Source organism: Vanessa tameamea, chromosome 17, assembly GCF_037043105.1.
Source record: "Vanessa tameamea isolate UH-Manoa-2023 chromosome 17, ilVanTame1 primary haplotype, whole genome shotgun sequence".
NCBI lineage: Eukaryota > Metazoa > Arthropoda > Insecta > Lepidoptera > Nymphalidae > Vanessa > Vanessa tameamea.
Window position 1 is genome coordinate 9,623,861 of NC_087325.1, and position 16,689 is coordinate 9,640,549.

Below are 16,689 nucleotides of genomic sequence, written 5' to 3' on the forward strand. Positions count from 1 at the left end.
AGTAAATTTTTTTTATATAAAACTAAATTGCCTATAATTTTAACGTAGTACTTGTATTAGGAGTGGGTACTACAATTTTGGTCAAAATCGAACCCGCGACTGTCAAATCACAAGGCAAGTGTACCGTTGGGCTAGCTAGATTTCAAGAGACGTCGTGATTCAATAGTAATTACAAACGTGTTTTTTAATAAATTATTATTTCCTTTTTCGGTTTTAATACCTATAGGTCGCGGATTATTTGGGTACCATTATTTAAATCGGGTTTAAATAATATAGATTATGTTTTCTCATAAAAGAATAAAATTATAATAGAAATTGTCGTTTATTTTGGTAGGCCATAGAGAATATTTATTTTTCTGTAGACTAATTTATTAAATTAATAAATTGGTATGTACTCCATGACGACAAATTAACATTGTCGATTTAAACATTAAGATGAAGTTCTATGCAATATGGCTGAGCCTTTACAAATCGTAATAATTTTACATGTTATCATGTTTACCAGGGTTTTACAATGAAATGGGTGGACGAAGAAGGTGATCCTTGCACCATATCGACGCAGCTGGAGCTGGACGAGGCCTTGAGGCTGTACGAGCTCAACCGGGACTCGGAACTCACTGTTCACGGTAAGTTTCGCCATGCAACTTTTAATCGATTCCACTCCTGACTTAACATAAATATTTTTTTTTCTATTTCTCCGCACTTACATGGTTTATTATCAAGGGGGTTCATTTATAGAATTATTTGGATGATTATGTTTTTAAAGTCGTTGTTTTTAGTTACTTTATTACCAAAATTATTTAAATATAAACGGTACGATAGCACTACAGCTGTTTCAACTAGCGACGACAAAATAATTTAATACGCTTGCTGCGAGTGAATGCGTCAGGCTATTATTCAGTTTTGAGATAATTGTGTCTCATTACCAACATTAACATAGAAACGTTGCTGATTACAAATGAGTACTTCTAAATATTTGTTTTTAATTTTTACTTCTAATTTTAGAATTAAGAATAAATAAAGATTACTAAGAATAGACAAAAATTTAAATTTATAATCTATTTCCGGGCGAATTATTTGTTTGAAGTTCGATGCGTATTTCAATGTTTGTCATCCTCCATCGAAACATTAAAAGCTACATCGGTAACGTTATCGAGCGCGCCGTGCCGTCCCGACACCGAGCTACGTACTTATCGGGACATTTCGCGTAAATGTACCTATTTTCACACTGTTTACCCGGGAGGGTATTGTGGATTTTCGCTATAAAATTCTTATCTGCCCGCATTGTGAATCCGGTCGGTCGTCATTTCCATATCGAGATTGGTATTCCGACTGTGCCGTTCCTCTGCTTTTTCACCGAAACTACTGATCACACGTATATCGAGTCACGTCCAACGGTGCTGCACGACTAATAAGTTTGTTTCTATTCGGTTGATTGTTTTAGTTTTTCCATCATCGAAAGCGCAACGCAACGAATCATATATTTTTTTACTTTTCATCCGAATGTCGCATCAGCGTTATTGTCCTTGCGATGTATTTGTTTCTCGTATATACCAAGAGCATAGAGTGGATATTGTTCGAACGTATATCCCGTGAGGATTTAGAAGAGCCGTTAAAGTTGGAACGCTCCAAACCGAGGGTAAATAAAACGGAAGCGGCCCAAACTTATATGCAAACAGGGTCGGAGAAACTTGCTCTAATAAAGAACAAACATTGCGGAACGTTTTGGCGCCCAACCTGAGGTCGGGTTTGGGCGATGCTTGTCGCTGTCGCAGCGTAGTTAGGGACATTTTCATTAACTTTGTTTGCGTTATGAACGCCGATTTGAAATCCTATTTGTGTTAATTGAAATTATGGCCCGTGTGTTGAGCCGTCTTTGTTTGATATTCATTAATACGTTCTCTCCGCCAGTTTTATAATTGCTTCTCTGGCCGATGTTAGAAAATGAACATTGAAGTATCAAATGTATATTGCGATCTGATGCATTCTATTTTTAAATTAATTGTGTTTATTAAAGCTGCCGGAATGATATCGAATAATAAATTATATAAATTGTGTTAGATCGGTTTTGTTCGCTGCAGGTGTCTAAAATTGATAAGTTATTATTAGACGCGCCTATAAAGTGATTTTGTCGGAAATGGGTGAGCTCCTTGCATTAATTAATTTGCGCGTTAATCAATGTATCCTGGTGTAATTTCGCGACACCCGTCCCTAAGTTTCAAGTGACGCTATATTAAATTCATACTCGGACTGCGTTCCGTTATTTCATCTTCATTTTAAGTATTGTGGCTTAGATTTTTTTATTAGTTTAGTTAATTTGAGGTAATTAATAAGATTTTAAGAATTAACTCTATATACATTTTTTTATTTGTTAATCATTGTCACCATCACGCCCTTCAATATTTTATTGAAGGATATTATTATATATTATCATCATAATTATAAAACCATTAGTAGAGGGATTTTTTATGAGGAAATTTCTTCTAAAATTAAACATGGCAAGATTTAAGTTTCATTGAATAACTGCCGGAAAAAAACTATTCTCCGCATAATCGTTACTATAAGGTTTTTTTTAACAGCTATATCCACAGTTTTGGCACCGTAATGGAAAATGTCATAAATAATACTTCTTATGATTTAAAATCTATTATAGCATTAACAATTTCGTCTGTAGTCTGTTGTTTTATTTGACGTATAAAACGAAAGGCACAACTGGATCCAAGGTAAATTTGTGGAAAACAAACTCGCACGACTTCGTTATACGAGTCGGGGTTTGAATATCATTACGTTCTATGCGCTTGTTGAATCACGTGACGAGGGGGAAACTGATAAATAAAATACGTTTTATAATGATATTGGAGCATAATCGTCAATGTTTCATAATCGCCTGCTCTCGTAAATATGATTATCATATTAACATTGTGTAATTTAGAGGATACCGTTAAGGGTTACTTCGGGTTAGTAGGTGTGTGTCTTGTATTGGTAAGTTCTAGTTTGATGAGTACTGAACCAGAGTAATTAGAGGCACAACTGACTAAACATATTGGGTTATATGGGCGTGACGTTGTGAGGTATGATTATTCCTTCTTGTATTGCTAGTTTGGGTAAGGGGATCTATAATTAGGTAAAGCAATTGCTCTAGTTAGTTATGGCCGTATATATGTAGTATAGTGTATGGCCGGAGATCATTTTTGTTTACAAACATGATAAGCAACGAAATAATTTCCGGATAATTTTTCCTGTATCCTTAAACAAAATACGGTATAATTGATTTTAATTTCTGTAACTGTATATTTAAAAAAAAAATATAAGTCGGGATATCTTAGCTAGAGGCAAAAGTGACCACTTCCAAGTGACCTGTTCGTCTAATTTATTGCCACCGATAAAAAAGTATCTCATCTGCTTAAACAACGCAAGCGAGTGTCGAGTTGTTAATTTAATCGTCGACTATATTGCTTCGCGCCCCAGTTACAGTTAAGTACTCTCTGTAAATAACGATATTAAAGACGAACTTTAATGGTGCTACTATTATTCGAATGTCGAATACTATTTGATTCGGCCGTATATACAAACATAACCGTCTTTTGCTGCTAATTGACGCCGTGGAATGCAAACGTCTTGAATGTTCGGCGTTTTACATGAAAGCGCGGCAGAATATTAGATTTTTACAATACGTCCAAATCTATGTATAATCAGGACGTTTCTAGATTTTAATTGATATTGACACTGGTGGTAGGGCTTTGTAAGCCCGTCTGGTACCAACCACTCATCAGATATTCTACCGCCAAAGAACAGTACTCAGTATTGTTGAGTTCCGGTTTGAAGGGTGAGAGAGCCAGCGTAACTATAGGTACAAGACACATAACAGCTCAGTGCCCAAAGTTGGTGGTGCAGTCAAACTATGGCATAAAAACTACTCAATACGGATATTTTACAATTACGAAATTGAACGTTTGTATTTTTTAATTAATTGTTAAATGCGAATATCTGATATATGTTAAATGACTTAATATAACAATTTACGATATCAGTATCTTCTAGATTACAAATACGATCGCACAAAGTGTTCTTACTTGAGAAATTCTTGAGCACTGCTTTGTGAACTGGAAGCAGCGTGCCGATATTCCACTGGAATTTACAATTTAGTATTACTAACTACTAACTTCGCTTAATTCATTACATTTATTGATTATTTAGGACGTTACCCAGTCCAGTTACCCTCCCGTTCCAGTTAGAAGCGTGAATGCTTCAGTATGATTACAGACTAAATAACGTAACATTTTTGGTACTGTAGTTAGTCGGTGGTCATTAAGAGCGTGAAAAGTAGTTTGTATTATGGGCTAGTTTATTATTATTAGGTTGCACCACTCACACCTACGTTTTCTTAATGGCATGGGTTGTATGTCATGCATCGACTTAGCATCGTAAGTGGTCATTACTGCCAATAGATATTGGCGCCATAAGAGAAGGTTCCCCACATCGCGAATGCGCCTTGGGAACTGAGAATTAATATCCCTTGTGCCTGCAGTTCCACTGAATCACTCATCCCTCAAATCGCAACTCAAAGATTTTAAGTATTGCTGCTTGGCTGTGAAATATATGATGAGTGGGTGGTATCTACGGACTTGCAACAACACCTACCGCCAAATACTACCACTATATAATATAGTTTATTATATAGTATGAAATGAACATAGGCCTAATGCATTAATTGTATTCTGTACGATAACAATGTGTATGTTCAGAATTTAATCCGGTTTGAAAACTATCGCATAGTTTGGGTGATTGCATTTTGGCAAATAACCGTGTATTTAATTTAGCTTAGTATAATTAATTTACTGAACAATAATTACGACCTTAAATATGCAATTTTCGCACAACAACACAAACTTTATTACACGTTTATACTTCTAATTATACACATAATTACATGGTTTCGTTTTATATTATCAAGTCTCAACTGACGTTTTGTTTGTCAACATACAATTTATTTTTTAGTTTGAACATCAAAAAAAAATTTTTTTTTTCTTTCTTTTTTTTGATGTTCCTTTGGTTGTCTTGAATGTTCAATCTAGGTACCACCACAATCAATATTTCAAGATTGAATTAACTGATCACTGATATAAATTATATTGTTGGACGCCAAAATCTTGTTAATTTATATTGAGTAAGATTACTAATAATGTCGGTAGTAGTTTTACGATGAAATACAGAAAAAATACAGAAATTGTGGAATGGTCTGACTTTGTGTTAGAGATTTATTTAAAATGTTAGTATACTCTGTGGATAATTCTTGCAACTGAATATTAAGCCATTACCATTATAATTGAGTTGAAATGATGCTCAAGCTATTGATGCCGGCGACGATATAAAGGTCTAAAATGTTTCAATATATCATTGATAACTTAAGATGTTTTGAAGCATGAATTTATTATTAGACTTGGTAAAAACCCGGCTTCGCTCGGGTGAAATAAATAGAACTGAAGAAATACGGTTTATCATTTATTTTTCATATAACTTTTTATAAACCTTATGATTATCAAACTTCTATATTTTCTATTTAAGGTGGTAACAATAATAATTTTTTATACATCTTTCTGAACGCACCCGTAAACGTCAAACATGGCCACCCGTTGAACTGTCATGTCATTAAATTTCGTGGATTTTATATCGAAATATGTCTATTATACGAATTTTGCGGATATATGTTGTCGATTAAAAATAACTATTTTTTAATGATCAGTATTTGTGGATAGGTTTTAATCGGGTCTATCGTAGACTTGCTTGAAATTATTAATATAGATGAGCTTGCTTTTATTGAATAACTTGTTATAATTAAGTTACCTGATGCATTTACTTTTGTGATATTATTTGATAGAATCGGAAATTCTTTGTTTCTTCGTGTCTTATTATTTACTAGATTTTATCCGCGACTTTGTTCGAGTAGAAGTTGAAGATAATTAAAGAAATCAAATGATGTGAAGTGCAATTTTATGAATGTTTTATTTATTTGGATAAGGATTAATATTATATTTATAAAACAACTTCGCAAGTATTTGTTATGGTGACAAATTTAAAAGATATGATTCCGCGGACTATTTTTAAGAAATTTTATAGGAAAACAATTCAGTTATACATGATTTTTGCCAGAAATCGTAACATAATCTATCAAATGGAATAATTTCCGATTGTTTTTTTCGGCATTTTTGACTGAAACTTCCTTCCTCAATAAATGTTAGTTCTAACATTGAAAGAGTTTTTCAAATCGGATCAGTAGTTCCTGAGATAGCGCGTTTAACAAAACAAACTCTTCAACTTTATAATAACTTAAATAGTCTTGGTATAGATTATTATTGTTCCGTGTAAGTTAACAAGATGGATAAGCATTTTGTTTATGTTGATAGTAACAGCATAATTACTTAAAGATTCTTCTTAGAATTCACATCTTGGAAGAGTAGTCAGAACTAATATAGTTTTATTCAACGGTGCATTCCTATGTGTTAAAGGTCAGAACTCTGTCCATTTGATTAATGACAAAGTTGAGTTGACCTGAATGTCTTGATTTTAGTAAAAATATATAGATAGTAATATATATAAATTTATCTCAATACAAGGACCACCTACTTCACCTTAGAAGAGACGATTAAAGAAATTAAAGGATCTTTTACGTTTCTAACTCCCTCTTCTAAGGTCCCGATTCCGAGGTTCTGGGTTCACACATTTCCGTGCCTCGGAACGCACGTTGGTATTGCATCTAAACTCTTTCTGGCTGTGGCCGAATTAGTGAGGAGGAGTGAGGGAACAGAGAGTTCATCTGTGTTTGTGCACTCACTAGTACACTGTAGTAGGTGTAGGCAGGTCTCACTTGAGATTGGCCGACGTGGCTAGGACCGGTCGGGACGTTTCATCTCATTTCTTTTTTTTATGACTTTTATTTGTAAACATTTAATTTTATCACCATTTTTCATTTTCTTTTTTTACCTTTTTAATATGTGTGACTTAGTCTGACAGTGTTTAGAGTTTTATTAAGTATTTACTGTTTTCAAAGTTAGTTTCTCTATATATCCGACGATAGAAATTTAACGTTGAAAGGAACTAGCTTACATAATAATAATAATGACAACAGACAAAACACACATAGATACAGCAAGAGATTTTAAAGATACATTATAAAAAAAAAATTGAAGCACAATTTTAATTTACTGAAAGCTCTTTCTAAAGATTGGTTTCAAAGGATAGTGAAAGCCTCCGTACATTACATTACAGTTCTTTGATTTTAGTCAGCGATTTAGCTGTGACGGGTAATACCATTATGTGCCGTGTAACTCGTTCGGTAGATCTAAGCTCGCTTTGAACTCCTATCCAAATCCTTTTATGGTATTGAGCCTAAGTTGGCTTTCGTTGCAGTGCATTAATATACAAGTAAAACTTATCTCGTCTTTAAATAAATGCTTTATTCCTAGGTACATGCAATTCAAAATAATTTTGAACATACGTTGGCGCAAATATTTGATGTAGTCGGGCAACGTCCGCGCCTATGCGGGCTTCGTTGTTCCGATCCCGTGACGTTTCCCCGTCCCGCGCCAATTTCAACTGCTCATAAAAATTACGATCCAGTTTATACCCGACATTATTACTAGCCTTGGCCAATCGTCATCTCGGACGAACGATAAAGCAATTATTCATAATTTGCGATAATTATATCGTTACACTTATTATTTAGGCTTTGTTTTTAAATTATGTAAAACAACTGAGGTCATTGTTCCAACTTTGAATGATATTTCCATTTTAATGATCGATGAAGGCCGTGACGTCTAATTGGCGGCTCCGCTCTGACTCCGCTCGCATCGCTCGAGAAACGTTCGAAACAGTGTCGTTGTGAAAATCTCTGCGCGTACGCGTGTTTTTCGCGCGCCAATGCGCCATCTGTGCTCGATCGCGGCGGCGACCGAGCCGTCGTCGGTGACAATTTCGCATTTTGTAATGTCCGCGCCGATGCAGTGAACGTGGAGTTCGCGAGTGCCGTATTTATATGTTTCGTTGGTGATTACGTGAATAGTGTGGCCAGAATGGAAGCGTTGACCTCGACAGCGATCGTATCGTCCGGGACGTCAACGGCTCGCAGTGCGACCGGCGAGGTGGTTTTGTGTTTGTTTTTGATCGATAGCGTTGTTTTGCGCAACGTTCTCGACGCGGCACGTTGTTTCTGCTTTTGTTTATACGGTCCGGCCGGTCCGGTGTCTGAGATAATACCGCGGTTGACCCACATCACGCTGTACCGGTCTTCAAAATTTCACCCACTTTCCGTCACGGGTTTTATTAAACATGCTCCCAGATAAGAGAATTGAGTCGTATTGTTTAAGTGTTTGTTTTGTACCGCTAAATAACCGGCGTAATGTTTGCAAGTCGTGTCGTGTTTTGGATTAAAATCGTCCGTGTTCGAATTGAATCGGTATCAATATATAGTTGCCATAGATATACGAGTTCGTTGAATCCTAATTGTGTACAGTTTGCTATGCATACAGAATGAATTCTCTCATGCCGTTATCTAAACTGAAATAGTTGATGAGAAATTATCAATGTTGTTTGGTACGCGTTGCAAGAGCCTTTATGCAGCTGACTAGATATAATAAATACGTACCAAGTTGACCTTCTGATTACAAAAAGTGTTAAATCTCTGCTAACAGCTCGCTCGTGTACTGTTTTCTTAAACTATTATAACTTCTAACGATTTGAGCAGATTTAAAGCGCTTTAAAAAATATAACTCAATAACTCCATAATATCCTGTGCCCCGATAAATTTCATGAGAATCGGTTGATTAGTTAAGATGTGAAAGCGTAACAAATAAACAAACTAACTTTCGCATTTGTAATATACTTGTTTTGGTCTGTGGTTTCGCTCGCGTTTTAGGGGCTAAGAATAGAAAAGTAGCCATGTCATAACAAATTTCATCAAATTCAGTTCAGTGGTTTGGCAGTGAAAGATCAACAAACAGACAAACCGAGTTACTTTCGCATTTATAATAATAGTAACAAAATTCATCCATATGATATAGCCTAGTATCATTCTAGCTATGTGTAATAATTCCTTTTTGAAATAGACTTTTTTAAATTATGTAACGACTTTTGATAAGTATCTGGCCTTGCATCGAATTGCTTTGACAGTCGGCTATTGTTATGTATACACGGAATATGCATGAAAATGCATATTCTTTACTCGGTAACACAATTATTCGCGAGCCGTTAAGGTGATTCTTGATCGAATTGCATTTTGATTTATATATAACAAGTCTTTGTGGTCATATTAAAAAAAAATATCGCACTCAGTATTTCAATCGTGTTGTATAAATAAAATTAAAATACACTTAATTTAAGTATGTAATCTGTTAAAAGGGCTATTGAACCGTCATTGATCCAGGTTCATTTTGAATATCAAAATGATAACATATTTATTTATATTTGTCTGTGTGTATAACACTGTTTTTCAAATATTTATATGACAATAAAATGTAAGATTTATATAAATAAAATGTACATCGTTGGTTTATCTTTAAATGTATAATATATTATATACATATATAAATTAAATGCAAAGTCTGTAAATTTTCCACTGAGTACAATAATCGACTTTCTCCATTTTTCTTTTCTATATACTTACATATATATATATGAGTAGAGTACATATAGAATGAGTAATATTTCGTACAGCGCCAATACTTATGCACAGTGCTGACCACTTACCATAAGGTGGTCCATCTGTCCGTCTGTCTGTATATATAATATATAAAAAAAATAATGCTGCTCTAATACAATTTAGATAAATTTGTGGCGGTGTTTCATTAAAAATATGAAGGTTTATACACGACGGGTTCCTTCACCACCGAACACGAGATGTATTAAATAAAAATTAAGTACACGAATACTCAGTGGATCTTGACTGGGTCTTGGTCTTGAACCCGCAATCTACGTTTAGAATTAACCTTAGTGTTTAATACTTGTATATAGAAATGAATGTTTCTTTGTCTCGCGTAAGATTGAGTTGAAACTATACACATATGCTGTTGATACTCGTGTGGATGTTTTTGTCATATCTAATATTATCAATTTACGATAGGTGGCGGCCGACTCGTATATGATATCTGTTCACAAATGAAACTATAAGTTTGTTTAATTAGTATTAATAAATTATATGGTAAATATATAATGATTTTTTAATCGTAACATTATCATATTTTATAATATAAACTGATTACTATTGATATGGAAAATTGTTCAGCTTAACGTCTGATCGAATATTTGATTGTTAGTTTCTAATTCTATAAACAAATAACCATATGGTATAGGTTTGTCAAGGGAAAAGGATTTCCAAATAAACACAGGCAGGCACCAGTGAATTTTCGTGTGCTTAATTTGTGTTTATAATTCATCTCGTGCCTAATTTCAACGAAATTCTGCCAGATGTGTATTCCACCAACCCGCATTGGAGCAGCGTGGTGGAATATGCTCCAAACCTTCTCAAAGGGAGAGGAGACCTTAGCCCAGCAGTGAGAAATTTACAGGCAGCTAATGTGATGTAATGTTAGAAAATGGATATGAGCTATAGATTACCTTCCAACGTTTATTATCAAAAGTCAATTTCTGTTGACATTGACTTGATCGAAGTGGATTGTTATTATTTAGTATGTGTATTATATATCAGGCATCAAGGTGATTAAAATATTTTTTATAAAGCGAATATATTTACATATCTAATATCATTGTCTTATAATAATCAATTCGTAATTTGCCATTTCACTCTTGTCGGGAATTTGTCTTAAAATACACATGTAAGTTTTTTTTTTTCTATTCTGTATCCACGCTAGTTGAGCGCATGTTCTGTCAACGTCACATGTAACAGAGATGACACGTGAACATTTGGTTCATAGTGCATTCACTATTAGACCAATGTCTAACGTCGTCACTGTTTGAGTACTATTTGAGAACACGTAATACTTAAAGTTAGATTGCATCAGCAACTTTCATGTACTTAATTTGTTTTTATAATTGATTTCGTACTTGAATTTAAATTATGAAACTTGCACGTGACGAATGAATATCTTCCACATGTAAATCTGCCAGCAGCAGCACATATATATACAGGCTGTCACTTTATACCAACATCAACTTATATATATATATATATATATTTGTATGTTTTATCTCGTTCGTGTATGACTCATACAGATGCGGGCCACTCAATAAACATGTACCAACAACTGGTTCTCTTTGTTCCTAATTATTAAGTTAAGGAAGTAGTTAAATACGGTGTAATTTAGTTTGGAAATTTATTACTAAATTAATCGTTTATATTCGACGATCGAATCGATTCTATTTCTTAATTTAATATTATATTTTTTATCACGTTCAAATGTAACGCCCTTCTTATCAGCCATCTATATAAATACTGGTGAATAAAACGCATGTTACCGTAATTTATAGGAATTAATAGTCGGATTTTTATAGTTTTATTTTTATAAACACAAATTGTTTAGAGAACCACGTGACGAACTTTGTATATATTTATAGTAAATAGAACAGATTGTAGAAATTTCTTAATATATTTCTTAAGGTAATTTCTTAATATAGTGTTTACTGTCTGTGTCGATATTCGATCATAATCAATCGTGAAAATTTGAATTTTCTTGTTTCGAATATTTATTTTTATATCAATAAACGTTTATAATTAAAGCTCGTCTATGTATCAAACAAGACGATATTGACAAATAGAGAAGAAAAAGGTTCAAGAGAGGTATTCTGGAAGAAGAATTTCGAAACTCACCGTAGAACACGGGTGTGATATGTCAGAATATTATAAGCGACATTGATTAGAAGTCATAAAATATTAGGATACGCATGTCACCGTAATTCGGTTGTAAACAATTCACGAATGAGATACGAAGTTAATTCTTACACAATATCACGGCTTCACTGTTTTGTCTTTGCGTATTTATATAAATTTAAATCTATTTCGATTTGTTAATCAGAATTTAATAAAAAATCTATAAAAAATATCTGATCTCAACATTACACTGTAAATTACATTTTATTTATCTATTTTTTTCCCTCTTGGGTGTTTAAAAGAAATGTTTTCAAGGATAAGTCTGTCTTTTATACTTAGATCAATGAGTATTTTTTGTGTATTAATTATTTCTGGTACATTAATTTAGTGTTAGATAAGTGCAGGAACCCCTTTGTTGAAATTTAATCGTATCGCAAAGTTTTAAGTAAAGCAATATACAGCTGATTTATCAACGGTTTTTTCTCATACAAACCTGTTTGAGTCGTGAACAACTCCTATCAGAGTGCATTATCAGATCGCCTAACCTGTACCTCGACCAATAAATATACTACATTTGTGTAATGTTTTACGCAAATAACTTTGAATCTCAGTCAATATTATTCCGGTTATTTTTTTATTTTTTTTTAATGCTTTTGAAATCCGAATTTGGACGAAAAACAAAATCATCAAAATTATGATGAGGAGACAAAGAGTAAGGCAGTTTAAATTTCATTGGGTATATAGAATACAGCATAATTAAATAAACAAATAAATTCGAGTCACGGAACTGTTGATGTTTTACGTTTGAAATTAAATATTTCTGTTGCCTAGGTTTTGTTTATGACTTTGTAGTAGGGTTTGTGTAAGCCCGTCTAGGTATTGTTGTGTTCCGTTTTGAAAAGCGAGAGAGATATAACTATGTTAATTCTCAAGGTTAGTGTCATATTGGCATTGTAACGGATAATTAATATTTCTTTTATTGAAAAGAAAAAAACTTCATCGTCAAATTCGGTGTGGCCAATTGACTAGTCTGCCTATCTATTTGTTAAAAAAAAGTATTATATTAAATGGTTTTTTTTTTGTTACAACATACTCGCCTCAGTTCTTGACATATTATGCTTTGGTGCTATTAGAGAGCTATAACAAAGGAACTGAATCAGAGTTTGTACTTGTTTGCAAGTTAACATTGCGCGTTCACACGGTTGTATTTGAATAGCCCAACGTTTGTTGATCAACAAAAAAAAATTAAAATGAATTAATAATTTAGTTACCTATGTAATTTAATTGTCGGAAAAGTCATTTATCGTGGTAACTTTAAATTTAGCTTAATAATGTAATATTCTTGTGAGCTTGCTTAAATTTAGTTATATTTTTATTTGATATGAAATATAAGAAAAAAAAATTGGAGCCCATTTTAGTTGTATCAATTGTAGATCTACTAAAATTGTCTCGTGTGAACACAGTTTAATTTACATACATTTTATATTTCAATAAAAATAGCTCGCGATTTCCGCCGGAAAATAATAAAAGTTTAATAATTTAATTGAGGATGACGATGATTCTTTTGTCTTTGTATCATAATGAGTGTTTATTTTTAATTCTAAAATCACATGTATAAATAATAAGTAATCTAGTATGGTTGTAATATAACAACAGTATTTATGAAGAAGCCTCTTTGCTTTATTTTTTTTTTTTTCATACATAGTGACGACTTGGTTTAATTTCAACGTTAGCTTATACTTAGTAGAACTATAATAATATAACTGTATAATAATTGGTTTTATAATAAATAGTATAATTGTAACTTAGCTACTGAACTGTTAATGAATCTAAATTTAATTTAAATTTGTATTAAGTAAGTAAGTTAAGTGAATAAGTAAGTTTTTTTACATTGGTTATTATTTTAAATCAATTTTGTGGGAATTTTAAAGAGCGACCTTTAGTACGAATTCGGTCATGTTCGAATACGAATTTCCACCAGCGTCCTTTCTGATCATTTTATTTCGGTTGCTTTGAAATAAATTCCTAGTTTTTATACATTTTCGGAAAGCTAATTAAACGATTATGTTTTTAAAATAATCTGCAGAACAAGTTTCATAATGTTTTTTTTGTTTTTCAGGCATATTTGAGGGAAAAAAATAAAAAAAATATTGAATTAATATGGTTTTCCGTCTCGAATTTTTAAATTTGGACCGATAATTATTGTTTAAATATTGAACATATCCAGTGTTTAATCGTTTTTATAAATCAGAAGAAAAAAGTAGATTTTAATCGAACCTTTTTTTTAAATAAATTTTAGAAGTTGCGATTTTGACTTATTTTGAAAAAATCTAAAAAACGTGATAACTCAACAATGGTTCACTTTTGCATCATGCATATGGCGGTTGAAATTATCGCAAATAGTCACCCCTATCACCTCCTAACGGGAATACGTCGAGTTACCAATAACCCTGTATATATATATATATATATAAACAATCCCGATGTCAAAACGAACAAAGAGCAAAACCTTTAGATTATGAGAGAACGCGTGGAAAATTTTTCAATTGAAAGAAATTCAAATCGCTCGGCGTCATGGCGCGGCGCGATAACAAAGCGCTGCCATTAGGCGCTGCGATGACACAAAGGCAGACATAAAATATATAACGAGTACTCGTTCTATATTTCGAAAGGACTATGTAAATATTGTCATCTAATTTCGAACGTTTATTACATATAAATATAATCAGACCGTCGGCAGGCGTTCTCTGCCATGTATGTTAAACTGCTGGTGTATTTTTTATTTATATTGGTTTGGTAGTTTTTCAGTTAGGAAACAGAAAAAAGTTTTTATATATATTATAGAAGGATAGTTTGGAACACGCATTTGAAATACAAGAAAACTGTAAAGGTTTAGTTTGAATTAGGATTGAAAATATCGTAACTCTTAGTGAAAAAAAAAAAGTATATAAAATTACAATTATTTTACAGGATAATTTAAAAACTGTGAAATGTTATTTCCTATGTATGTTTCGTAAATAATTTATAAACAAGGTAACATACGTCTTTTCGAGGTTAAAGTGTAACTTAAATTTTACATACGACCTCCGCTAACAATAGTTGAATATTCAAAGAAACGAGAAGTTAGCCTATTTATGACTGATGAGTTTTTTTTTAATTTAATGAATTTTTTTTTTTGTTTGCAACACAACGATATACTTTGACATAATCAAAGAGAGGTAATATTAATTGAATTACGAATAACTCGAATTGTAATATTTGTAATAGATCGTCTTATTCAATTAAAGATTTCATTTCAAAATGTATATTTTTTTGGTCGTTAAGAAAATCCGCGAATTTTAACGCTTTCATGCTTAACGGTTGTTAAATAAAGAGGTTTGATTAATCCCTGTGGGTAACGAATTATGAAGTGCTACCTCAGGGTGTTGCTGAACAAGAAAGTTTTTTTTTTTTTATTTACGAGATTTCAACATTTATTAAAAACACTGCTGTAGACTTAATTGTGTTTGATATAGAATCTAGGCTTTTGCGTAATTATCATTGATTTTATTTTTATTTCACATGATAACGTTTTTTTGTTAAAATCGATGTGAGTGCATACAATTTTGTTTTTAAATGGCCTAGAATTTCGATCGGTATTTAAAAATAAATATCTTTAAAAGTAAATTATAACAAGTTTATTTACACGCGTGTTACAATTAAATCCGCTTTCACATTTTCCACATACCGTTGCAGAAAGAAGTTACCTACTTAACGAATAATTTGATAATTTTAATGACTTCGAGATACAATTGTGTCCATAATCGACTATTATAACATGTTTACAGTCAACCGTCAAATCTTACAACAAACGACCATGTGTTCCGCGATTACTTTCACTCAAGGCCGAAATATCTATTCCGTCAATCTAATTTGATCCTTATTGCGTTGAAATAAAATCCATGTCACATAAGACATTGCGACATTCTAAATTATATCTTATGATATTGATATAAAGTTCAAATTGACTTAACGACTTGAGTTCTGCATCACTTGATTTCCATGCGTGCAGTGTTTGTGTCACTTTCCCTCCTATGGTATTTATTAGAGACGGAATCAGGGTTCTAGGTATAACACGATCTAGACTGTCGTACTTAAGAGAAAGTGAGTAATGTGAACGTTTGACAGCTTTCTATAAATTATTTTCGTTTATTTTTAGCTTATTGCCATTTAATTTAAATCAAGAAACAATGAAACGATGTGAGACGTTAATCAGATAAATCTGTTATTGTAGAATTCATTGGCAGTCGGCTTGAGGCATTTGTCGTTTTACTAAATTGAAATACTTTGGGATATTTATTGCGTATTCAGGTACAAATGGTAGATTAGTTTCTTATAAAATTTGGATTATTTCATCATGCGTTACTTGAGTTAGTTAGTGCGGTAATTTAGTTTAATTTAAAACATTCGCCAGTTACATTGAAGTGTTTAGAAGGAAATATTATTTGTTAATTTTTAACATGCTGCTATCAATACCGTACTATAATTTAGGAAGTAATAACAAAGTTTTCGTGTTAATAATTGTGTTTAACATTGGGTACAATGCCAGTTAAATACATAGAACGTTTGATGTTAAAAAATCGGGCCCACAAGGACCGGTCGTACGCACTCGAGCAAATACTCGCGTATCGAAACCGCCTTTTTTGTCGAATGCAATGTTATTTATTTAATTACACAAATCATTTAATTTAATGACATATTTGATTTTCTGTTTCATAGATATTTTCGTTAAATATAGGTAACTAGTTGTACCCCGGGGCTTCGTTCGTATTGTAGGAGTTAGTCGTGCCTATGTCCTTCCTTGGAGTTCAAGCTTGCTTCATACAAAAATT

At 32.7% G+C, this 16,689-nt stretch overlaps 1 protein-coding gene across 1 annotated transcript in view; it reads left to right on the forward strand.

Moving 5' to 3' along the window:
• The first annotated feature begins 7,868 nt into the window (after positions 1-7,868).
• The window catches only part of Apkc (atypical protein kinase C), a 216,553-nt gene continuing 207,732 nt past the window's right edge, over positions 7,869-16,689 (forward strand). Inside the window, exon 1 of the mRNA XM_026639723.2 lies at positions 7,869-8,138. The gene's annotated coding sequence lies outside the window, so the exon portion shown is untranslated. The remainder of the gene's footprint in view (positions 8,139-16,689) is intronic.